General features: G+C 42.7%; 1 long non-coding RNA gene and 1 pseudogene across 2 annotated transcripts in view; one reads left to right on the forward strand and one right to left on the reverse strand.

Moving 5' to 3' along the window:
* Positions 1-21,226, reverse strand: part of LOC310848707 — a 178,061-nt gene that overhangs the window by 75,646 nt on the left and 81,189 nt on the right. The gene's annotated exons all lie outside the window — the stretch shown is intronic.
* On the forward strand, positions 8,652-9,908 carry LOC310849380 (olfactomedin-like protein 1 pseudogene; annotated as a pseudogene). The gene has a single exon. The product of its transcript is annotated as an olfactomedin-like protein 1 pseudogene (transcript).

The following is a 21,226-nucleotide window of genomic DNA, read 5'->3' on the forward strand; positions in this document are numbered from 1 at the left end:
TTCCCAAGCCATTAAGGAGGCACAGCAACTGCAGAACACATTTTCTTACATGACACTGCATTGCACGATGGGTGACAGCAGTGTCAGCATGTGAAGGGGTACTGCTGCTTAACAGGAGGTAGAAGGGGAAAGGCAAGTTGGAAGTGAGGTCAGCATGGTATAAACAAACAACCAGGATCAGTGGAGTGGCTCCATTGATGTGTTTAAATCACACCCACCTTGCCACTATCTTCCCCACTGCAATACACTGGTTCGTTCCCCCACAAAACCCTCAGTTATTGGATTACAAAGAAATAACCCCCTTCCCTCAATCATATATCTGAATATTTATCCCAGTTGTAATGATTTATCCCAGTTGTAAAATTTTGAAGCCGTTATTTCCCATATTCTTTCTGCTGCCTTCACTACCATCTTACCTCCATATTGGAGAAGCAGATAGCTTCTCCTGAATAGGCTGTACCAAGGAAAGGAAGGAACAGCAAAATGATATAAAGATAAAAGAGAATTGATCCTTCTAGTCCTTTGCAATCTCTCGTTTTCTTAGTTGCTTCCCTGTCCAAAGCCATTCGTTCTAAAACATTCAGGTGTTGAGATAGACTGTGGAGAAAGGGTCCATTTGGCCAGTGGGAGCTGCGGCATAAGGGTTGATGAGCCAAATTCAGGCTGTGCAATTAAAACTGATAAAACGACAATCTGCCCTGTGCCAGGGCCTTCCTGTCTGCCTTCACACTTATGACATGGGGATGCCACTGCCTGCCAGTTTCCTCCTCTTCAATTTCTGTTGCCATTGTAGTACAGTGGTACCTCAGGTTAACTACTTAATTCTTTCCAGAGGTCTCTACTTAACCTGAAACTGTTCTTAACCTGAAGCACCACTTTAGCTAATAGGGCCTCCTACTGCTGCTGCGCCGCCAGAGCACAATTTCTGTTCTCATCCTGAAGCAAATTTCGTAACCTGAAGCACTATTTCTGGGTTAGCGGAATCTGTAACCTGAAGCGTATGTAACCTGAAGTGTATGTAACTGTAGCCTTTTTGTAGTTCACCAATTGGGTCTGCGTTGCTCCTGGACAGGAGGAAGGAAGTCAAAATGACACCGAGTTGGTTCAAAGAAAGAGTTTATTTTGCTCTCCAGATAGGAGAAGGCACTTGCGTGATTAGTCCCCAGCAAGTCCAAAGAAATGACAGGTTTCATGCAGTTTATATATCCTCCATGCACCCTCTCACTCTTCCTCTAATAGCCCATCCACGTCGGCCTACGTACGCAGGTTGACATCACATATGTTCCTCCTCTGGTACTCTCAACCATAAAAGGATCTTCCTTCCTGTACTTCTGACCATAAAAGGATCTTCCTCTTCCTACTCTTATCTGGTGGGCAGAGGTTACAATTTCCGAGAACACACTCTGGCGTTATTCCCAGGTGTGGGTCTGCGCGTCTTTGTGGTCAGCACATGAGATAAGGCACACACGCATCATCCCTGCTGTACTGGAACTTGGCAAGGTCACTCATTGCCACCATGGACTGATAAGGGAGAGAGCTTTGCTCTTGTTATGGATTTACTCAACGGCTTGAGTTTATGCATTTTAGCTAAGGAAAAATGGGGATTTTGGTGCAGTTTAAAACTGCCTGCACAGTCAGTTTTTGGGTTTTGGAAACCCATACCTTCATTCCCTACTCTTCTTTTGGACAGCCTTTCGGCTCGTCCCAAGGTACTGGCCAGTATTCTCATGTCAGTGCTGTAATCTGGGGCTGAATCATTCATAACATCATTTTATGCATCATATTTTGCAGGCATTGCGTTAAGCAGAGTGTACAGGAGCAGAAAAGAAGCAAGATTAGTCCATTAACATCATTACAAGTCCTCTAAGCCACCCAAGGTTTGGAAGCCACTCAGTCAACCAAGACATGTCCCATCCCTTCCTGGTTGGGACAGGAGCATGGGCTACTTTCTCTCTTTCTGTTGCCAGGTGCCGAATAGCTACACCATGGTCAAGGATGTTAAAGCCACAGGCTCCTTCTGTCAAATTTAACGCAGCCCAAAATCCGGTGGAAGCCAAAATCAGGGCCGTAACTGAGGACTTATTCCAAGGCACAGGGAGGAGGGGTACTCCTCCCAAAGCATCTGTAGGTCACAGAGTGTGAGAGGTTCTGGGTGCAGACCATGCAACTGGTTCGGTTTTGCAGAATAGGCTTCCATTTCTGCGTGTTGTGGGCACCCCAATCTCTCATTAGCCGCTGGGTTACCTTAAGTGGTGGGGCGCGGCGATGGCCAGAAATCAGAAGACTACCATCCCGGCTAAAACCATGTCCCCCCACAGCCCTACCTGCATCATTTGGGCACAGGGATATATCTATTTCCTAATACCTCCTTCTTCTAACACCTGGGGTACCTCCCACAAAGCTATATACAAAGCTATATATTCAAAGGGAAAGAAAAGAAAATGTCCTCTTTTAGCCCACGCTGGATTCTTCTGCCGTGCATAGAGATGCCAGCTTTCAGGGGTGGCACCAGCAGGGCGGTAGTCTGGTGGGCGCCGAGCTGATGCGGTGAGAAGCGTGAGGCTGCATAGATCAGTCGTAGCCGTCGAATCTGATACTGCCTGGGGTTGGCTTCATTCTTCAAATCAGGCCTGCTGGAATATATGCAGTCAGGTGTTGGAGGCCCATCCTCTCCCATAGGTGGTAGCGTAACCGGGTTAAGAGCCGCAGTAACTCGAAGCTGCAACTGCGGGTGTATGAGTAGTATAAGTCAGCTGCTAGGCGCTTCATCATCTCTGCTTGGGATAGAAAAATAAGTTCCTTTCCTGTCCAACAATGCTGGCACAGCATGAGGAGTGACGCACGTGGTTTCTTGTCCAAAGGTGAACGTGTCAGTTCTCTTTTAGTCAGAGTGGCAGCCGCAACTACTGTTCGCATGCAGGGAGGCAAACCTTGTTTCGTAGTGGTTAATTTTTCAGACAAATAGGCTATGGGTTGGTCATCATCAGGGTCTAACAATTACCTTGATAAAATTACCTTGATAAAAACATTTCGCCATGTGCAAATGGCTTTGGATTTCTACTAGGTTCACAAATCACCATATAGCGTATATTCAACACACACACAAAAACGACAATTTGAGCCCAACAAAGGACTGCTGGACATCCAAAGGGCCCCATTACCCCATAAATGCCTTCTGTTTCTTCAGCCAATTCCCATCCCTGTACTCTGCTGCCCTCAGGACCAAAGGCGCTACGCCCACTTTATCACTATATGGTCTTATATGCTGAAACACCCTTTTGTACTGTCCTTTTGTCCACTTCACCTCCTTTTCTTAAGTCCTTTCTAAATTTCTTCAATCCCAAAATCATTATTATTTTTTCCCTTCTCATCTTTCTCTCTCTCTCCTTTTGTGTGTGTGTGTGTGTGTGTGAGAGAGAGAGAGAGAGAGAGAGAGAGTGACACAAAGATGAAGTACGTTAACAAGGTAACACAGGTGATGATCTGGCATCTGAAATCATTCACACAAACAGAAAACTCAAAAACACATTTAAAAAAACCATGTACCAAATGCTGGCTCTCTTCCAGGGCTAAATGTGATTGTAGCATATACATACAAATTGCTAGCAGAGATTAAATCACAAAATAATGAGATCCTCTCGAAAGGTAGCATATTACCATGATTATCCTACCTTTGCCTCTTAAGATATGCTTCTGTTTTAAATTCTTTCTGCAGAATATTCACTGTGAAAGGGGGTTCTGTTGGGCTGTATTTGGAAGTTGATTGACCTTTTAAATAAACTGTAGGACAGTCCTTCCTAGATTCCCCCTTTTATTATTTTATTTTATCTGCAAATAATTTAATCCTTGATATACATATTCATGTACTTAATTGGCTTGAAACAGTGGTTCAGTTAAAATTAACTGGTGGTTCAGTTAACAATAGTTTATGTGATACCTGCTATGTGGCTGAATTTTCTTATAAGAAAACATCTCATAACAGTTTGAGAGGGTATTCCTATTAAACAGGAGGAATAAGCAACTCATGCTGACTAAATATAAACTCATTTCTGCATCTGTATATATCACACACAGAAGGAGACAGAGTGCAACTCAACTTTTTGCATATCTATTTAATTCAATCCTATGCTGAGCAGATGGGGGGGGGGGTTGAGAGAGCAGGTACCAAGACACTGTTTAGGGGAAAGGTTCCTGCTTGTTCCTTTTCATAATGTGAAACTAAATATCTGACCTAGAGCACTAGGAAAAATTAGGGAACACCACCAGGTCGGAGAAGGCTACGAAAGCATATGACATCAGTAGCCCTGATAAGAAGAAGTGCCTGATAACTTTCATATTTGAAACCACAAAGAAAGGCACACACCACAAACAAATGAATACAGGCAGTGGGGCCTTCACCTACTTCAAAATGTGTGGCATTTGATTCCTCCTGCATTTTTGGTCCTGCTTGCGTATGCTACAGAGAATGTAAACAAATCTTACACTAGAGAAAAGCTCTGTAGCTTTTGTGTATTACTGTAGCTTTGTGTACACTGTATCTTAAGTGTATTCTGCTGAAGGACGAAGCTTGCTTGGTGTTATTTGCTTTATGAATTAAGGTCCCAGTTTCCCAATACACACATTTGCTATTTCACCCCAACACTCTTCCTACATGAATTCACACACACAAAATTCTTATCAAATAGTTACAGGAATATTAAACTGGAGTGTGCCTGAATTTGTGTCAGTGTAACCATGTTTGGTAATAATAAAATTCTGCACATTTATGTAATTCAGACATACAAATTATAATGCACCTTTGCATTCAGTTGGGCCAGTGTTCACAACATTCTGTTTTACTCAGCATTTTGGTTTGAAAACCCAAGTTCCATTTTCTCTGCACTTCCTGTGAGATTGTATAGTTGAAGGAAAGAGCCTCTAATAGAGCTTTTGTTTGCTTTTGAAGCTGTGGACATTATTAACACACAAATATTGGGTTGGATCTACCCACTAGTCCTCTAGTGGGGGGGTAATTGTATCAATAAGCATTGAGGTATTTGTCTATCAACATCTTGATTCTGCTGTCACTAATGCATTTGACAACTTTGGAGGTTCAATCAACACAAAGAACTTCAATATCTCCTTTTCTCATATAAGATGTTTGTTTTGGAACACTTTCCACAGCCTAATGTGAACAGGGAGATAAAAATTATTTTGCCTAAGACCTCTCCTGCCATGTACACTCAGAGCCATCTCAATTTTCAATTAATAGATGTCCAAGGAGGATCTTTCATGGGAGGGACATACTAAAAAAAGAAAAGAAAAAAAGCACAAACAACGTTCCAGGTCCCTATTCTTGCTGTTAATTTATGGATGGTTAGCTGTCCAGCCAGCCAAAAAGAGGGCTGTTCTATAATATATTATATTCATAATTCTTAATTCTTTAAAAGCTGGTTTTTACTCATGAAAACCTCAACCAATAATCTGAGTGCATTTTAACAGCACATGCAAGACTTTGACTAAGTGTGTCGCTGGTCACACACAGCCTTTATGCAATTCAGCTTTTACTATATTTAGTAAACTCTCTCTCAATAATATCATCTTAATATATTACTTTCATTAATACTCATCAGCATAAACTGTAATGGTTGTGAGGGGTTACTTGTGCGTAACCTTACTTCAGTTCAGTTAGTTTGCTTGCCCCAACCATGCTTAGGGTCGGAGCTCGCCCTCCATGACCTGTTAGTCACTTGCAGAATCTGAGAGTGGGCGTCTCTTGAACCTCTTCCAGCATAAAAGCTGTTTGACCCCGAGTCTCCTCCTATGTTCTCTGCGCGGAACGCGTCTGCGCAAGTAAGGGGAAGGCAGGGGCGTCCCAGCGCTCTCTCCACTAGTTTCGGGGGAAGGGTCTCAGAGCCCTGTCACCAATTCCTCCATCTCCCTCTCTTCTCTATGGGTGTTACGCTGAAATCCTTCCCCCCTGCTCGTCCCCTCTCCGGCATCGCTGGGTAGCCCTGCCTCCGTTTCTTGCTCTGATGGCACTTCCCTGACATAAACAATCAACCGTCTTTACAGCCCATTACCCAACTTTTCTCCTGTTCCAACATTCTCACTTCTCTACCCTCTACCTCTCACCTTCTTTTCTACTTCTCTCTACCTTCTCCAGCTCTTACTACTTCAACACCTTCCCCATAACATTCGGGACACAATTGTTCATCCCTTCTAAATAAAAATTTTAGTATTTCAAAAATATCAGAAGAAAGGTAATGCAAAAATCAATTTTGGTATCAAATAGTGTGCTCATCCTTATTTTAAACTGAGCTGAGATTTATAATAAAATCTAACTTGCCCGCCCCTTTAAGTTTTAAAACACAGGTCTGCAAATATTGCAAATTCCCTTTGCTGCTACCTGTTAAAGTATGTCGAATTTACAGAACCACCTCTATGATAACAAAAACAGGTCATATGTTTAAAAAATGACACAGGTACTCTTGCTCATGCTCTGGGGGCTGGCATGCCATGCAATATTTAGTAATTTTCCTGAGTGTTCTTTGGCCCCATTTTCTGTGTTTAGCACACACACATTGCAGGGGTACATTTGTACATTTTTACTTTTGATCAACATTTAACAAGTGGTTTCTAAATCACCCAGGGTACCTATGCAACAGAGTCAATAAGAAACAAACTTTTAACAAAAATATTAAGATACCAGATAGCTCAAAGCACAGTGAATTGATGACATTCAAATTCTGAAACCAGTACATGATTACATGATTGTATTGGTAATTGAAACCTTCCCACCTTTAGCATGAAAATATAAAATTTGACCTAGGCAACTCATGTCACTTTTAATGTTAGAGACCAAATAGTCCTTTTTTATATACTTGTACTCTGCAAGATTCTAGGTGTTTTAAGGTCTGTTTCCCAACCCCCTAAAATGTAGCACAGTAGATGTGGCAGAATTGGGAACCCCTTCATGCAGGGTTCTATTCCTGGTGCCTCTTGCGCGTTGGCAGAGCATATATCTCTTTTTCCCGGACCCCACATGTTGGCAATACAATACAAGCAAACTGGACGCACCTATGTTGGTTACTGCCAGAATACAGAAAGGAGCTTAAAGGGGTTTTCTCAACTGTAGCTTGACATTTCCAATTGTCCAAAAAGAGCAAAGACTGCAGGGGGGGTCAGTTTGCTGTTTGTTTTGTTTTTGTTTTTTGTTTTTCCCCATAGCCCTGAGACACTCCGTCCACCTAGAGTTGTTTCTCATCCAGTCTCCTTTCTCCGCGTCCTGTTAGTGGCCTAGACGGACTCGCGTCGCTAGGAACCGCACCTTACAAGGACCACACTTCGCTTTGTCAGTGGCTCTGAGCCCCAATGTCTCATCCACTCAAAACATTCACTGGAGTGTCCCCATACACAAATAAATACACACACATACAAACCCCATAAACATACAAACCCCATGCACCTCCCCAATCCCCTTTACCCACAAACTTCCCAAAACCGGTGGCACTTTTACTGCTCTTCTACCGGCAAACCAGTGGCACACTAATGCTCTCTACTGGTTAAACCCAGCGGCACCCTACTGCTCCTACTGGCGGGGCTTGATCAGACCCCTGACTCCCACAAAACAAGCTGTGGAGCCTACCTTTCCCTTTCCTTGGGCACCCTTTTCCCCATGCAGCTGCTGTCTCTTTCTTCCCTCTCTGCTGCGTCTCCACTCAGGTACGGCATGGGGGGCTCCCCCTATAAATGGCAGGGTGTGCGCTTGGAGCCACCAACGCTGACCCAGCTGTTCACTTAGCAGTGACGTCTTGGTCCTTCATCCTTGTCCTCAGAGAATGTGGATGCCCGGCCAATGCAACAAGAAATGTAGCCTTTTTGGAGTTCACCAATTGGTTCGGCGTTGCTCCTGGACAGGAGGAAGGAAGTCAAAACGACACCAAGGTGGATTCAAAGAAAGAGTTTATTCTGCTCTCCGGATAGAACCTTTACCTATTCGGCCTTTGCAAGGGTTGGTGGGCTTCTGTGGCACATTTGTCTTGGCTACTTTCATATCACTTTCATGTTTTTTTGAGAAATAAACGTTAAGACCACCATATGTCTATGTGATTACAGTATTGCTCTGACATAACTGACAAATGCATGTTGGACCCCCACCTGACAATATTGAACATGTACCGAAAGCCGGAAACCCTTTGATGTCAAAGCATGTCAACCTGGAATTTCTGGAGCTCCTGAGAAAGCAAAGCATACTGCAGGAGCAACAGTGAAGAAGCTTTTTGATGAGCTGCCTGCAGAAAAATCAGCATGGCAGAATTTAACCAAACAATCAAACAGATTGTATTGGAGATCTTAGACAATGCCTAGAGCACAAGTAGCTGGTCAAGTTTATTAGAGTAGGATTGATTACTGAGGATGATTACTTGAGATTCAGTATTCAAACCTAGTAGGTGTTAATGAAATCCACATACGCATGCTGCTGTAGAATTAAATGGCAGGTCCAATGGAAGAGCTTTTACAGTGCTAGGAATCAATATTGTAAACATGACATGTTACTAAGGTTTATGTATTGCAGGATGATCCTTTTACATGCATATCTTGTCACAATTCCTACCTTTACTCCTTAGTGAATAACTGGTTTTCTGTGACCCAATATGTTATAGTGCAATATGACTGCTATTGTAGAAGGGATCTCATCAGTTATCCTTAATTACAAATGGCGACAACTTCCAAGTAGCAGGCACTCTAAGCACTCCCTCTTTTTCACAATGAAGGACCCCATGAAGAACTCCCAAAATATCTATTTCTTAACTGAGGTAAAGAACAAAATTGTAATGGAGTTTGCAAATATCCGGGCTTTTACTGAAAGTGGTGAGAAACAGTCAGCTCGCAGAGTTAACCTGCCTTTTCCCTGGCAAGGGACAGGCCATGTTATATATGACGGTTTTCTGTTTTATCACAAATTTGGCTCCTTAAATGAGATAATTAAGTTTGACATTCAGAAAAGAAATGTAACTGGCTGGCTGCTTCTGTCAGGAGCAGGAGAGACCTTCGCCTACGATCTTCTTCCTTCCACTAAGATAGACCTAGCTGTGGATGAACTGGGATTGTGGGCAATACACACAGAGCCAGATCCTGGTAGAAAGCTGGTCATTTCTAAAATCAACTATGAAACCATGGCCGTGGAATATACCTGTGACATATCCTGCAAAAGCCAGAATGCCAAAGCAGCTTTTATGATGTGTGGTGCCCTGTACGCAGTGTACAATTCACCAGGGGGAGGTTTGTCTCGCATCGAGTGCATTTATGACACCTTAGATGCCATCAATCCTTACGAAATCCCGACGTTTCCTTTCCCCAAATGCCAGGCGAGTCACTCCGTGGTGCATTATTACCCCAAAGAAAAGCAACTCTTTGCCTGGGATAATGGATCCCAGGTCATTTACAAGCTCCTGACAAAGCTAAAAAATTAATAAAAGCAACAACATAAAAATCTTATCCATACTTAATAACTTGCCAGTGTAAATATGGTAATGAATTTACAAGTACTAGTGACTGAGAGGTTATTTTTTTTCTGCTTGCCCACAGTTTACACTTATTTTTACACTTTATTTTGCCTTTAAAGAAGAAGAAGGTTTTTCACCCCTTTCCCCTAGACTGGTGCAGTGCTCAGGAAAGGCCTTTCCCTTCCTTGCAAACAGAGCCAACTTTCTGAGGCAGCAACCTGAATTTGGTGGCAGATTGGGAGGGAGGCGGCAAATCAACAGGTTAGGGTGGCTGAGGAAGTGAGAGAAAGAGAAGGCGATGCTGGTTGGTATCCCCCTCTCTCCTTGCATGAAAGTGGCCCCCCAACTTTTCTCACAGGCTCATATAAGATCAGTATAAACAGTTAGACCTGGTGAGCATTTAAGGTCCCCATCCCTGATTTGTGGGGGTTGCCATCTGATTAGATTTCACTTTGATTCTGATTTGGATGTATTTTAATTGATCATTTGATTTTATGGTAATATGTTATATATTTAATGTTAGCCGCTCTGAGCCCGGTTTTGGCTGGGGAGGGCGGGATTATTATTATTATTATTATTATTAGTAGTAGTAGTAGTAGTAGTATTATTAGTATTATGCTTCATTTCCTCATTCAGATGGCACACCCATCAGAGTCTCTTTAAACTGCCACATAAAGGGACATGTCTCCATAGGGGTGGAAATTGGCCTACGAAAAAGTGCACCAGACAAGACTTCTGCTGCTTCCAGAGAGAGGTGACTGAATTAAAGGCAATTTAGGCTTACCAGGAATGTAAGTAAAAGTTTTTGTTCAGATAATCATAAAGTGTAGATTTGGAAGGGTTCCAAGGGTCATCTAGTCAACCCGCTGCAATGCAGGAATCTCATCAAAGTCTCTCATTCTATTTGCAACCATACTGGACCCTGCTTCGTTTGCAAATGTGCTAGTAGTTGTGCTATTTGTCACATCCTATGCAGGGGTCCGCAGAGAGAGAGAGAGAGAGAGAGAGAGAGAGAGAGAGAGAGAGAGAGAAATGCTGTCTGTCTTTCAGTGTGCTTTAGGGCTGGCCGATATCAGGTTTATAACATCACAATATATTACCAGCTAAATACCACAATATCTCAGTACATCACATGATATATCTGCGGCTGCAGAGGGCCTTGCCGGGCTCTTGGAGAAGTGACCCTTTCTCACTTTCCTTAATACTCCAGCAGTGGGGTTTGGGGAGACCTTTATAAAAAGTGTAAAATCAATCTATAATGAGCAGACGGCCAATATAATTGTAAACAACACATCAGAAAAATGTATGATATATAAAGGGATGAGGCAAGGTTGCTCAATGTCCCCGCTGTTATTTATATTAATATTAGAAGTACTGGCTCAAAATATAAGAATTAACAATAAAATTAATGGAATAACAGTGGGCCAGCAAAATTACAAATTGAAAGCATTCGCGGATGATATCGTATTAACCTTAGAACAACCCAGAATGAGCATACTGGAGGTGACAGAAGGGATAAGTAGATTTGTAAAATTGGCTGGCTGCAAACAAAATAAAGGGAAAATCAAGATGCTGCTAAAAAAATAAAGAATATCTATCAAGACAACTATGTAAAAGCTTAGAAAGAAAGAAAGATTTGGAAATATGGGAGACAATGAAGCTATCACTGTTTTTGCCATCAAAATGAATGTCCTTCCAAATATAAATGATATTTGATGTTTCATAGAGTGGCAGAAAAAAGTATTCAAGTTCATATGGCAGGGAATGAAGCCCAGAGTAAAATTTAAAATTATGATTGATGAAAAGAAAGAGGTTTGCCCTGCCAGACCTTCAACTTTACTTCAAGGCATCATGCCTATGTTGGATAAAAGATGCTCTCTGTTGCTGTTTTTGAAAATGCAAAAAACAAAACAAAACAAACAAAAACCTTCAGCAGTGGAATGAAACCAGCTTGCTTTACAACAGATAAATGATGGAGTCATATATTTGTAATTTTGGAAGTCTCCATGATGGACATTGGAAACACAATACGACAACTTGGCAAGTTACAGTAAGGAAAACTAGGAAAATATTAGGCAGCATGAGATTTTCATGTATTCAATAATGTTTCTGGGATGACAGATCAAACCAATGTACTGCATTTTCTGTTTTACAGGTAAACAGTGGGGGAAATAGCATCACAACTGAAGAAAATTTCACTTCATATATTTATTTCATTGGCATACGCTTGGTGCTTCAGATCAGGAAACAATGAGCTGGTTTACTCAAATGTTGCAAAACTTGATTAGTTTTCCTTATTTAGAAGAATACCTGAGCTCAGTGGTTCAGCCTTGGTGGTTTCGTAAGCTTCTGATTTTGCTTTGTTCATTAATGATAGGTATATATTTGTTGGCTGTGCTTGCTCATTTGGGCTATATGTTTACAAGAAGATGAATAAGCAACAAGAAACTGGTCCTGATAGCAAAATTTGGAAAAAGCCAAGGAAGTTTTATGCTCATATTGTAGATATATATGGAAAGATATGGCATGTTGAGTGAAAGTTTCTTTCATAGCAATAATTCTTCCTTATGAGTCACTATAATTTCATAGGACGGGATCAGAATTTCAGGCTTGAAGCACTGGAACAATAGTTGCCACAGTGAATCAGGCAGGACTGGACCTCTGAACCCCCCTCAGAGTCACAACAGCTACAAGTTTGGGTTGGCTACATAAGGATTGAAACAAAGGCATGGCTATTTATTTACGTACAGTGGTACCTCAGGTTAAGTACTGAATTGATTCCGGAGAAAAACAAACCTTTTTATGAAGTATGAAACTAAGGCGGTTCTGTGAACCGCCCTGAGGCCTCCAGGTATAGGGTGGTATATAAATAAATGATAAAATAAATAAATAAGACAGATTACAAAAGAAAGGGTCAGCTGTGGCTGCATAAACATTTAAACCACATTTTAAGTATGCTTCTTCTCCAAAAAGAAACCTGGAGAATTTGTTTACCCCTCACAGACACAATTAGCAACTATGTACAGTGGTACCTTGGCTTACAGACGCTTCAGGTTACAGAACTTTGCTTCAGGATGAGAACAGAAATCGCACCATGGCGGTGCAGGGGGAAAAGGAGTCCTCATTAGCTTAGGTGGTACCTCAGGTTAAGAACAGTTTCAGGTTAAGAACGGACCTCCAGAATGAATTAAGTTCTTAACCTGAGGTACCACTATAGTTGCTATGGAGGTCAAAAGTGGCTTCCCAATGGGTTTGCAGTTCCATTTATTGCCGGGCTGACCCGGTTGTCAAACTATGATCTCTGGACCCCAATGCATTCCTGCAGCAGGCTGCGTTGAATTTCTGTTCTCATCCTGAAGCAAAGTTCTTAACCTTAGGTACTATTTCTGGGTTAGCGGAGTCTGTAACCTGAAGTGTCTGTACCCTGAAGCATCTGTAAAGACTCTCCTACCTGCAAGAGAGGGGAGTGGTTGTGGGCGGGAGCCCGAGCACCGCCCCTAGCAGGGGGCGTTAGCCCCCTGCCTCCACCTCACCTGGCTGGTGCCCATGCCCCTCGGCAGGCATCCAACCAGGTGCCTGAGAGGGGGCGTGTTCAGCAGCCTTTTGCTGCGGTGCCAGCCTCTCCCCGGCCTCATTCTTCGTCGTCTCGCCGCGAGTCACCCACCCTCCACTCCCTTTGAGTTAGGGCTTAGGTCATTGGCCTTGCTATGGACCTTAGGTTGGTCGCCCTGGTTGTCTAGGGGGCCTGGTAGGAGTTTTTCCATTTGGCATTAGGCTTTTTGGTTTATTCGCCTACCTCGTAGCAATCGTCACAACTTTTGTGGTATTGGTGGGTAGGTTAGGCATTGGAATAATGTGTTGTGGTGTGTCAAAGAGCTAGGTGTGGCCATCGCCTATGCCTTCAATTTTTGGGTATTCCGTTAAAGGAATCTGGTGGTCGTGTATTCTGTCCAATGCCTGCTTGGCAGGAGGCCATGGCACGACCCTCGGTGACATCAGGGGTGAGCCTATAGTTGGATTAGCATCAACAGGCTCCACCTACTGGTGAATAAACCCACTTGCTTGAGAGATCCAATGCCTAAGCCAATACCTTTTCACTGCTGTAATCAATAAAGTTGTGGCCTTTCCTTGCCCATTAACCTTATATAACGTGTCCTGTGTATTCTTTCCACATCGCGGGGGTCGGGTCCTAATTTAGGTGGACACTGTGGGAAACAGTATTGTCTAATACAGAGGCCTTTGGCCTGATCCATAGGACTCTTTATATGTTCTCAATGCTTCCCACAGGTCTCAAGCTTTCTCACTTGGTAGAAAGTGATTCAGAGAATGGTCTGAAGATGCCTGAAGCTGGAGCTCTTAGGGACGGGGAACAAAAATTCTCCAGGCCCTGGATAGCTCTCATATTGGTAACACTCTGTACAGAAGGGGGATACTACTCTTTAAATTAAAAAAGTCTCAGAAAAATTAAACTGTATCAAGGGCTCAACCCTATATAAAAGCTTAAAGTAGACTAAAACAGCAAAACACAGTTTTAGCTCACTCAAAGACTGGGCCAAAATGTTTCCACCTGTGCTCAAAAGCAAGCAAGGAAGGAACATTCTACGAGAGGAGAAATCCCTTCATTCATTAAGGGACCATCACAGAGAAAGTCTTGATCCGTGTGGATGACAACCTAGCATCCAGAATGCTGGAGCATATTGTCGTTGTTGTTTAGTCATTTAGTGCTGTCCGACTCCTCGTGACCCCATGGACCAGAGCATGCCAGGCACTCCTGTCTTCCACTGCCTCCCACAGTTGAGTCAGACTCATGCTGGTAGCTTCGAGAACACTGTGCAACCATCTCGTCCTCTGTCGTCTCCTTCTCCTTGTGCCCTCAATCTTTCCCAACATCAGGGACTTTTCCAGGGAGTCTTCTTTTCTCATGAAGTGGCCAAATGTCTGCACGTTTGATGTCGCGAAAGCACTGGACGGCAAAGGGATCCCTCGGCTGAGGCTGCAGTCGCAAGCTGAGGGATGCCGCTGAAGGAATGAGCAACCACAGTGAGAGCTGTGCAAAGCGGGACAGAAGCCGTGTAAGCAGCTCTTGCTTTGCTTGCTTTAAATCAAGAAAATCGAGATCCGCTTACACGCTCTGTGCATAATATTTTTCTACTTTTTTTCCTCCTCTAAAAACTAGGTCCCTCTTATAGTCAGGTACATCTTATGGAGCGAAAAATACAGTAAAAATTTGGTCACAGTATGCTTCTTAATCTTTAAATGGTTTATTTAATTTATTTAGATTCATATCCTGCTTTTTGACAAAATTCCTGAAAGTGACTAGTTCTTTTTACTAAAATAATGATGCTAGAATAATGGAAGCTGCAGAAATATCTACACAAAATAAGCAGTCATGGGAAATCAATCGTACTTGTTGCAATTTTTGTGTGGTATTCATTCAGAAGTGGCTCCATTCTTGTCATCCTAATAGCATCATTGATTGAAGTTCTCACTGCCCACATAGTGAGAGTTTCAACAATGCAGGGTGGATAACACCTTAATGGGGTGTTCCAGCCCATTTCAAAACCACGCCAACATAGTTGGAGGTGTGGGTGTACCTAGCAATTAAGGAGGCATAGCAACTGCAGGAGACATTTTCTTACATGCCACTGCATTGCACCATGATTGGTTACAGCAGTTTCAGAGTGTGAAGGGGTACTGCTGCTCACCTGACCTCTGACTGGTCACATTGCTGCTGCTTAACAGGAGGTAGAGGGGGAAAGGCAAGTTGGAAGCGAGGTCAACATGGTATAAACAAACAACCAGGATCAGTGGAGTGGCTCCATTGATGTGTTTTAATCACACCCACCTTGCCACTACCTTCCCCACTCTACCTCTACCTGCAGATAAGTAGAAGTCATGCAATACACTGGTTCGTTCCCCCACAAAACCCTCAGCTATTGGATTACAAAGAAAAAACCCCCTTCCCTCAATCATATATCTGAATATTTATCCCAGTTGTAATGATTTATCCCAGTTGTAAAATTTTGAAGCCGTTATTTCCCATATTCTTTCTGCTGCCTTCACTACCATCTTACCTCCATATTGGAGAAGCAGATAGCGTCTCCTGAATAGGCTGTACCAAGGAAAGGAAGGAACAGCAAAATGATATAAAGATAAAAGAGAAGTGATCCTTCTAGTCCTTTGCAATCTCTCATTTTCTTAGTTGCTTCCCTGTCCAAAGCCATTCGTTCTAAAACATTCAGGTGTTGAGATAGACTGTGGAGAAAGGGTCCATTTGGCCAGTGGGAGCTGCGGCATAAGGGTTGATGAGCCAAATTTAGGCTGTGCAATTAAAACTGATAAAACGGCAATCTGCCCTGTGCCAGGGCCTTCCTGTCTGCCTTCACACTTATGACATGGGGATGTCACTGCCTGGCAGTTTTTTCCTCCTAAATTCCTGTTGCCATTGTAGTACTCAGCATAGATGATGACTGGGGGCATAAATACAATCAGTGGCTCTGGGTTTTCTTCTTGTTGGCATTGCTGCCTTCTGCACTACCCATCCTAACAGGTGCCTTTTTATTTCCTCCACCCACATGCCAAAAGAACCTTTACCTATTCGGCTTTTGCAAGGGTTGGTGGGCTTCTGTGGCACATTTGTCTTGGCTACTTTCATATCACTTTCATGTTTTTTTGAGAAATAAACTTTAAGACCACCATATGTCTATGTGATTACAGTATTGCTCTGACATAACTGACAAATGCATGTTGGACCCCCACCTGACAATATTGAACATGTACCGAAAGCCGGAGACCCTTTGATGTCAAAGCATGTCAACCTGGAATTTCTGGAGCTCCTGAGAAAGCAAAGCATACTGCAAGAGCAACGAGTGAAGAAGCTTTTTGATGAGCTGCCTGCAGAAAAATCAGCATGGCAGAATTTAACCAATCAATCAATCAAACAGATTGTATTGGAGATCTTAGACAATGCCTAGAGCACAAGTAGCTGGTCAAGTTTATTAGAGTAGGATTGATTACTGAGGATGATTACTTGAGATTCAGTATTCAAACCTAGTAGGTCTTAATGAAATCCACATACACATGCTGCTGTAGAATTAACAATAACAATAACTATAACAATAATAATAAATTTTATTTATATCCCTCCCTCCCCAGCCGAAGCCCGGCTCAGGGCGGCTAACAACAATAAAACAGTACAACAGAACAACAGAACAACACAACACTCTAAAATCATTCATTATAAAATTAACTCAAATCAAACCAATGGCAACCATTGGGCCAGAGTTCCGCAAAGATTGCCGAAGGAGGGAGTCAGGCTGTGCCCTCCCAAAGTCCTGGTGGAACAGCTCTGTCTTGCAGGCCCTGCGGAAAGATGTCAAGTCCTGCAGGGCCCTAGTCTCTTGTGACAGAGCGTTTCATCAGATCGGAGCCACAGCCGAAATGCCCTGGCTCTAGCTGAGGCCAGCCAAACCTCTCTGTGGCCTGGGACCTTCAAGATGTTTTTATTTGAAGACCGTAAGTATCTCTGTGGGACATACCAGGAGAGGCGGTCCTGTAGGTACGAGGGTGCTAGGCCGTATAGGGCTTTAAAGGTTAAAACCAGCACCTTAAACCTGATCCTGTACTCCACCTGGAGCCAGTGCAGCTGGTATAGCACCGGGTGAATGTGATCTCGCAGCAAGGACCCCGTAAGGAGTCTCGCCGCAGCATTCTGCACCCGCTGGAGTTTCTGGCTCAGTCTCAAGGGCAGCCCCACATAGAGCGAGTTACAATAATCCAGTCTGGAGGTGACTGTCGCGTGGATCACAGTGGCTAGGTCAGGGCAAGACAGGTAAGGATCCAATTGCTTAGCTTGGGGAGATGAAAAAATGCCGCCTTTGTTATAGCTGTAATCTGCGCCTCCATGGAAAGGGAGGTGTCGAAGATTACACCCAAACTCTTAACAGACGATGCTGGCACTAACTGCACCCCCTCAAGAGATGGGAGTTGCCCCCCTCAATCCCATATAGTCCCGTCCCAGCCACAGGACCTCTGTTTTCGAAGGATTTAGCTTCAACCAGCTCCCACGTAACCATCCAGCCACAGCATCCAAACATCTGATCAGTGTGTCTGGGGCCGAGTCAGGATGGCCATCCATCAACAGATAGAGTTGGGTGTCATCAGCATACTGATGGCAACCCAGCCCAAAACTCCGGACAAGCTGGGCGAGGGGGCGCATAAAGATGTTGAAAAGCATCGGGGAGAGTATCGCACCCTGAGGCACTCCACACACCAAGGAGTGGCGCGATGACTATTCCCCCCCAAGAGCCACCCTCTGTCCCCGACCAGAGAGAAACAAGCACAGCCATTGAAGGACTGTGCCCTGGATCCCCACGTCGGCAAGGCGGTGGTCCAGGAGTTCATGATCGACCATGTCGAAGGCTGCTGACAGGTCTAGAAGAATCAGCAGCCCCGACCCGCCTTGATCTAGCTGCCTACGGAGATCATCTGTTAGGGCGACCAGAGCCGTCTCGGTCCCATGACCAGCACGGAAGCCGGACTGGAATGGATCCAGAGCCAATGTTTCATCCAGAAACCCACCAAGCTGTTCAGCAACTGCTCTCTCAATCACCTTACCCAGGAACGGAAGATTTGAAACCGGGCGGTAATTGGTTAAATCTAAAGGATCTAATGATGTTTTCTTTAAGAGCGGGCGCACCACTGCCTCCTTCAGTTCCCCTGGGAATGTCCATGTGCCAAGGGACAAATTGATGATATCTCCTAGCGGGGCATGCACCTCGTCTGGACACGCTCTAATCAGCCAAGACAGGCACGGGTCAAGAGGACAGGTGGTGGGCTTTCCAGCTCAGAGGAGTCTGTCCACATCGGCTGGGGTCCAATACTGGGCCCGAGGACAGTCGAGGGGCCTCCAGTTCCTTTATTGTATTCAAATTGGCAGGGAGGTCATGGCGGAGCAAAAAGAACTTCTCCGCAAAAAAGCTCGCAAATGCCTCACAGCTGTGTGTCAAATTGTTATTTAAATTTGGCTGTCTCTCAAGGGATGTTAAAGACCTAATTATACTAAATAATTGTAGAACTAAATGGCAGGTCCAATGGAAGAGCTTTTACAGTGCTAGGATTCAATATTGTAAACATGACATGTTACTAAGGTTTACGTATTGCAGGATGATCCTTTAACATGCATATCTTGCCACAATTCCTACCTTTACTCCTTAGTCAATAACTGGTTTTCTGTGACCCAATATGTTATAGTGCAATATGTTTTTGTTTTTTTTTATAATAATGTTTATTAAATTTTACACAATAAAAAAACATACATAATAACATACTATTTTCCAATATCCACATTTCATTCTCATCTTTGGACTTCCTCACATCTCTTGTTCCTGCGTCCTAAACTCATAAATTTTACTAGCAAATTATTAACTTGTTTCAATTCATATAATATATTTTTCCAATATTAAAACTCAAATCTTAGAATTTAAATCACTCTTTTGGAAACTTGATTCTGACAATTTGTCCAAAATTTGTCTTTTCTTTCAATTGCAATTAACTTTGTATTCTTTGTAGCTAATTTGTTGGAACCATTCTATTATTAATCTTACATCTTTCTTAACATTCATACAATTTACAATATTTTTGTAGATAGTCCTTAAATTTCTTCCATTCCTCCTCCACCAGTTCTTCTCCCAGATCTCGGATTCTGCTAGTCATCTCCGCCAATTCCATATAGTCCATCAGTTGCATCTGCCATTCTTCCAGTGTGGGCAAGTCTTGAGTTTTCCAGCTTTTGGCAATAAGTATCCTTGCTGCTGTTGTAGCATACATAAAAAAGGTTCGATCCTTCTTATGCACACTCTGGCCGACAATGCCTAAAAGAAAGGCCTCTGGTTTCTTAGGGAAGGTATACTTAAATACCTTTTTCAGCTCATTATATATCATTTCCCAGAAAGCCTTCACTCTAGGGCAAGTCCACCAGAGGTGAAAGAATGTTCCTTCAGCTTCTTTACACTTCCAACATTTATTGTCAGACACATGATATATCCTTGCAAGCTTGATTGGAGTTATGTACCACCTGTATATCATTTTCATAATGTTTTCTTTCAAGGCATTACATGCCGTAAATCTTAAACCTGTGGTCCATAACTTTTCCCAGTCCGCAAACATAATGTTATACCCTATGTCCTGTGCCCATTTTATCATAGCTGATTTAACAGTTTCATCCTGTGTATTCCATTTTAGCAGCAGGTTATACATTCTTGAAAGCATCTTCGAGCTGGGTTCTAACAGTTCTGTTTCTAACTTTGATTTTTCCACCTGGAATCCTAACTTTTTATCTAACTTAAAAGCTTCTTTAATCAGAGCATAATGTAACCAATCTTGCACTTTCCCCTTTAATTTCTCCAAGCTCTGCAACCTCCAATTGTCTCCGACTTTTTCTATTATTTCCCAATATTTCGGCCATTTGGCCTCCATATTGAGTCTTCTCGGGGCCTTAGCCTCCATTGGTGATAACCACCTTGGGGTCTTATTTTCCAATAAATCTTTATATTTTAACCAGACATTGAAGACTGCTTTTCTGACAACATGGTTCTTGAAAGCCTTATGTATTTTAACCTTGTCATACCACAGATATGCATGCCAACCAAAAGCATTGTTAAATCCTTCCAAATCTAGAACATCGGTGTTTTCAAGAAGTAGCCGGTCTTTCAACCAGCAGAAAGCTGCTGCTTCATAATACAACTTTAAGTCTGGCAGGGCAAAGCCCCCTCTTTCTTTAGCATCAGTTAATATCTTGAACTTGATTCTGGGCTTTTTGCCCTGCCAGACAAATTTAGAAATATCTCTCTGCCACCTCTCAAAACACCCCATTTTGTCCACAATCTGCAAAGTTTGAAACAAAAACAACATTTTTGGCAATACATTCATCTTAATAGCAGCAATACGTCCTGACAAGGAAAGTTTCAAACTTGACCAAACTTCTAGTTCCCTCTTAATTTCAGACCAACATTTTTCATAATTATCTTTAAATAAATTCATATTCTTTGCTGTTATGTTTACCCCTAGGTATTTTACTTTTTTAACCACATTTAATTCTGTCTCTTTCTGAAACCTTTCTGATTCTAAAGAAGTCAATTTTTTCCCCAAAACCTTGGTTTTTTTCTTATTAAGTTTAAATCCCGCCACCCGACCAAACTCATAAATCAGTTGCATTACCCTTTTGGTACTAGGCTCTGGCTCCTGTAGGGTCAATACTAGGTCATCTGCAAATGCTTTAAGTTTATACTGTTTCGCTCCGACCTGAATACCTTCCACCAACCGGTCTCCTCTAATCATATTTAAGAGCACTTCCAGGACTGATATAAATAGCAAAGGGGATATAGGACAACCTTGTCGTGTTCCTTTTTCAATCTTAAACTCTTCTGTCACCACATTGTTCACTATCAATTTTGCCTTTTGCTCTGAATAAATTGCCTCAATCCCATTTTGAAACCCCCGCCCCACTCCCATTCCTTCCAAATTTTTCTTCATAAACTTCCAAGAAATGTTGTCAAAGGCCTTCTCCGCATCTATAAATATCAACACTGCTTTTGTATTGATATTTGTTTGCAAAAGTTCCAAAATATCAATAATGTTCCTTGTATTAGCAAACAAATGTCTACCTGGGAGAAAGCCTGCTTGGTCCTTATGAATCACTTTATTTAACACTTTTTTGAATCTATTTTCTAAAATGTCTG

Source organism: Podarcis gaigeae (assembly GCF_964106915.1).
Source record: "Podarcis gaigeae genome assembly, chromosome: 7".
Lineage (NCBI taxonomy): Eukaryota > Metazoa > Chordata > Lepidosauria > Squamata > Lacertidae > Podarcis > Podarcis gaigeae.